The sequence below is a fragment of the Trichosurus vulpecula genome, chromosome 7 (genome assembly GCF_011100635.1).
Source record: "Trichosurus vulpecula isolate mTriVul1 chromosome 7, mTriVul1.pri, whole genome shotgun sequence".
NCBI lineage: Eukaryota > Metazoa > Chordata > Mammalia > Diprotodontia > Phalangeridae > Trichosurus > Trichosurus vulpecula.
This window is the reverse complement of record NC_050579.1, coordinates 202,202,554-202,208,553: the sequence shown is the minus strand read 5'-3', so window position 1 is coordinate 202,208,553 and position 6,000 is coordinate 202,202,554.

The window sequence follows — 6,000 nt, the reverse complement described above, 5'->3', positions numbered from 1 at the left end:
CTCAGTTGTCAGCACTCATTCTTTACCACAGTGTTGCAGAAAGTGGACAATTTACTGGAAGTTGAAAAAGCTGATAGGAAAAGGGGTGCAGAAGGAAGCTAGGGGGAGGGGCGAAAGGAGACCTCAAAGATTCTTGTTCTCACCACATTTTTTCAATTGAGTGTGACATAGTCACTCTCATAAAATGTCCAGCCATGTCCTTTCTGAAATAAACCATATTTTTTTAAAAAAAGGTTAAAAAATTCTGCTTCAACTCTGGATTAAATATGCTGACCTAAAAAAACAGTGGAAATCAAATATCCTCTCCTTCTGTTCCTTTCCTTGGTAAACACAATGGCCTGCCAGCTGCTGGTGTGCTCATAGCTGCTGACAAGCACAGGAAGACGTTACTCCTCAAATGCTTTCTCATCTATCCTTTCCTTGCTATGTTATATCTCAGCCGATTAAAAAGAGGGTGCTTTTTTTTTCTTAATGACATTGGAGTTGAGTACAACATTCTGTTGTAGTAGAAAGAACACTGGAGTCAGAGGACCTGAGTTCAAATCCTTCCTTTGATGCCAACTATTTGTGTAGCTTTTCATTGTTCAGTTGTTTTCAGTCATATCCAACTCTCTATGACCCCATTTGAGGTTTTCTTGGCAAAGATGCCAGAGTGCTTTGCCATTCCTTTCTCCAGTACATTTTACAGGTGAGGAAACTGAAGCCAACTGGGTTAATCAAGAGCTAGTAAGTATCTGAGGCTGGATTTGAACTCAGGTCTTCCTGACTCCAGTCCTGGCACTGTACCACCTTGCTATACTGTATGACCTTTGATAAGTCACTTAACATTTCTAGGCCTCAGTTTACTGTTCTGTGAAATGAGAGGGTTGGACTAGAAGGCCTCTGAGGTCCTTTCCAGCTTTAAGTCTATAATTCCATTAAATATTAATTGAGTTCTTACTACATATATTCTGTTAGGGGAGGAAGAAGGTAAAGGCAACTAGATTCTAGAGTAGATAGAGCACTGAGCCTGGAGTCAGGAAGACCAGAATTCAAATTCAGCCTTAGATATTTACTAGCTGTGTGAACTTGGGCAAGTCACTAACCCTCTCTTTGCCTCCGTTTTCTCATGCGTTAAAACAAGAATAAGAGTACATACCTCCCAAAATTATTGTGAGGATCAAATGAGAAAAAAAATTATAATGAGCCTAGCACATAGTAAGTACTATCTAAATATTAGTTATTATTAAAAAAGATAGAACTGAGCCGTACCTAGTAGTTCTAGTATCTGTGACAAATCTAGTTCACTGGAGGGGAGAGGTGGGAGAGAGATCGGAAGTATGACTACTACTATGAATGGCTGAGCAAGGCTGGAGACAGAGGTCATGGGAATTAAAGAGTTTGAAGTATTAGGCTGTATTGAAATTATTGAGAAAGTAACCTGGAAGTACACACATGAGAGCAACAAAGATCTAAACAGGCATGAATGAATAGACTTTCTTTTTTTTTTGAGGTAATTGGGGTTAAGTGCCTTGCCCTAAGTCACACAGCCAGTAAGTGTCTGAAGCCAGATTTAATTTCAGGTCCTCCTGACTCCAGGGCTGGTGCTCTATCCACTCCATCACCTAGCTGCCCCTTGAATCAACTTTCAGAGAAAAGAGGGGCTTGATCAGTGATAGTGGCAGAGGAAGGGTCAGAAAGTGGCAGTGGAAAGCAATGACTCTATCATTTCCTTCTGGATCAGTGTGTGACAAATTGGGAGAGGAGAAGGCAGTTTTATATAGGGTGCCCAGAGATATGTGGTCTTCCAAAGGTAGCTAGGCTTCACAGTGTACCAGAGGATGAAATGGATGTGAAAGAAAGGAGATCTAGGATGAAGGGGAAGTTGATTGACAGTAGACTTCAAAGGGAAGAACAGAAAGAATATGCAGATGAGAAGCACAAAAGAGTGGCGGGAATGAGTTTACTGTGATCCTGCACTAATCTCAGGCATTTTGTATCACTTGAGACCCCAAGATAGGCATCTTGTCTGGAGAAGTCCACCTTCATGGAAATGGGAGCAGTTTACAATACTGGGAAAATAGACTCCAAGAGAATGATGTGAGAGTCATGGGACCCTGAAGGGGAATAGGTCAAGTCAAGTTAAAAAATGCAGCTGGTGCTTCATGGGAAGAGGAGATGGAGAAGAGGCCCACCCCCATCCATCCCCATGTCAGTGCCTAGGGCAAATCCCTAACCACCCTATGCTACTCTTGGTTCTGGAAATGTCATGGTTCCTTCCCTTTCAGCAGCCTCAGGACTGCTTTTTCTATTCGCAAAAGGGATAGTTTAATTCAGGGCTTTTAACATAGGCTCTTAGAGTTAGAAGCATCTTAAGAGTTAGAAAGAACTTTAAAGGTCAGCTAGTTCAACCCAACACAACATTTTTTTTAATAACACAAAAACAGGCCAAAAAATTCCTGTCAAGCTCTGTTAAGAAAGGCTATATCCAAATGATGAAATGATGAGATTGATAAGTGTTTGAAACACTAATTTAGAAACTGCTCTTGAGATCTGGTTCCCACTGATGGTCACAAACTACTCTAATGAAAAGGCATTATTTTAAAATAATTTTAAATAAAACTGATCGCAAAATTGCAACAGTCAAATATGAGGCTAACATCACAGAAAGGTTACCATACAGTAGACTTGTCCCTGTCTTGACTAATAATATCTCAAGCTTCTTTATGCCTTGAGGGTTCTTAAGTAGCTCAGCTGGTATTGCAGAGGACTGGGGAGTGGTAATGTGTAAAGCATGTTCACATACCTCATCATATTTAATCATCACACAATTCTGTGAGATAGGTAAGGCAGAAATTATTGTCCTCTCTTTGCAATGGGAAAACTGAGGTTCAAAAAAATTAAGTAAATTGCCTAAGATCAAGCAGTGGAAAGTGAAGGCTCTCAGTTTTCTAATAATATAAAGTTTATCTCCTCTTAATATGGAAGATAAATATGGAGGAACAGGAGTGGGAAAAAGTACCATCCAGTGGCCGGTTTTACTTGGGATTATTAAATGGTTAATGAGGACCTATTAAACACACTAACAAAAGTACCAAATTATTAACAAAAATTACAAACTCATATGCCAAGAGATTTCTTTAAAACATGTTCATCGAGCTGCGGTATATGAATGTAATGGAATACTATTGTGCTATAAGAAATGATGAGCAGGCAAATCTGAAAAGACTTATATGAACTGATACAAAGTGAAATGACCAGAACCAGGAGAACATTGTTTACAATAACAGCAACACTATATGATAATCAATTATGAATGACTTAGTAATACGATGATCCAAGACAATTCCGAAGGATTCACAATGGAAAATGCTATCCACATACAAAGAAAGAACTGATAGAATCCATAGAGATCAAAGCATGCTATTTTTATGTTATATTTTTGTGGTCTTTTCCTTTTGTTCTGTTTCTTCTTTCACAATATGACTAATATGAAAATATGTTTTGCATGATTGCACATATATGACCTATTTAAAATTTTAGGAAGAGTGGAGGGAACGGTAGGGGAGAAAAAGAGAAATTGGAAACTGAAATTTAGTAAAAGTGAATGTTAAAAAATTGTCTTTACATATAATTGGAAAAATAAAATGCTATTTAAAAAATCATGTTCACTAGAATTCAAACCATCATTAAAAGATAGTTTTGGGAAATTTTTTAGGGCCTTAACAGTCTCTAAAGCTACAAGAATTGTTATAGATTCATAAAGAAAGAGAATCTTACCCTCCAAATTTTTTTTGCAATATTTTAGGAAAAGCCATGAGAATGGTTTACAATTGGGGAAAGCTATCACCACGGTGGGGTGGTTTTCCCATGATTGTGACTCAATTTACTACTCTTTACAGCATTTTATTCTATCAACCTCTCATCCAACAAACTTACTATTTCGCTTTTCTATTTCTAATTTGTTTTTCCACTTTTTAAAATGTTTTAATGTTGTAATGAAAATTTGATTTTAAACAATGTTACCACCCAAATTTGTTTAGTAGCCATTTACAATTAAATTAATTTATTTCAGTGAATAAAATATAACTTTTTTCTTTTCCCCCATTATCTCTTACTACTTATTAAACCACTTTTCCTCCCAGCCTTGCCCTCCTTCAATCACTCCATTATTGTAAAATATATATTGTTAAGCAAAATAAAACGACAAAATGGCCACATCTGAAAATGCATGTCAGGTTCAGTCCTCTTTTCCCCTTCTTTCCTTTCTTCTCTCTCCTCTGGGTGCCTGGTTCTTCTTCTCCCTGTTTCCAGTTTTATTTCCTTTGTCCTATCTTTCTTTTGTATCTTTCACTCCACTTTTCTTCATTCCTTCTTTTTTCAATTTTGTTCCTTCATTTCTCATCTGACCATTTCTGTTCAAATCTGATGATAAAGTAATAGACCAAATTTTTTAGATCAGAATTTTGTTGTAATAATAGCTCAAATTTAGATGTTTACAAAACATCCTCTTCCTCCTTGTGACCCTATGAGATGATTAGATAGAAAAAGTGTTATCTCCATTTTGAAAATGGAGGTATATTTGTTTGACCAGGGCTGAGCACACTGAGATTATCACCTACTTTTTTCCTGGAAGTCATGACTATTCCAGTTCAGCCATATTAACTTTTTTGTTTGCCATGTCACACTGTAGAAACATTGAGCTTATGGTCTAAAAAATCTCCAGATATATTTCTAATTCCTGCCTAAATTTCTGTTTAATTAGTCTTCCCCCGCCCCATACACACACCATCTTGAAATTAGCTATTTAAAGACACTTATAAGGAGTAAATTTATCCTTATTCAAATTCATTTTATTGGATTTCTTCCAGCCTAATAGAATATCTTTGGTTCCTGATTTTGTCATTTAGTGTGTTACCTAACTCTCTCATGTCAGTGTCGTCTGCAAGATAGAGGAGAATGCCATCTATGCCATTATCCAAGTCATAAAAAAGTAATAAAAGATATGTTGAACAGTGCCAGGCCAGGCACAGGTCCCTGGTGTACTCCACTTCACATTTCTTTCCAAGTCAACCTCAAACTACTAATGATTATTCTTTGAGTTCATTCATTTAATCAATTACATATCCATCCAAATGTACAAGCCCATATGTCTCCATCCATCCAAAAGAATACCATAAGACACTTTATCCAACATTTTGCTAAAATCTAGGCAGATGTATCGGCATTATTCCCATGATCTGCCAGCTTAGTAACTCAAAAAGAATGTACAGTAATGTGGTATTTGATCCCCATGGGATAGTGTTAAAGATCTCAGCAGAGAAGTAGTTTAATGTTAGTTAAGCATGCTGGGAAATGCAATCCATTGTCTCAATTGTGCACTTTAGATCTGTGAACCATCTGAAAAGAGATGGTAATTGAACTCATGAGACCTGATGAAATCATCAAATGAAATTTTATAGAATCTACTAAACTTCTACCATAGTATGCTATGCTATTCTATGCTATACTGAACCATGCCATGGCATACCATACCATGTCATACCACACCACACCATACTATACTATATTGTTCCATAATATACCGTATCATACCATACTAACTAGACTATATTTTGTAAAAAAGATGGCCCATGGCAGTCAGAGCCTTGGGGGACACCCACGGTTAGTGGCCATGACCTGAATGAAAGTCCAGCAAAGCCTCTAGATGAGTAGTTTTCAAACTTTTTAGTCTTGGAACCCCTTTGCATTCTTAAAAATTATTCAGGATCCCAAAGAGCCTTTGTTTATGGGGGATATAAGTATTGATGTTTGTTGTACAATAATATGCCTATTGGGGGCGGTCAGGTGGTACAGTGGATAGAGTGCTGGGCCTAGAGTCAGGAAGACTTATCTTTCTGAGTTCAAATCTGGCCTCAGACACTTAGTAGCTGTGTGACCTGTTTGCCTCGGTTGTTCATTTGGAAAATGAGCTGGAGAAGGAAATGGCAAACCACTCCAGGATCTTTGCCAATAAAACCC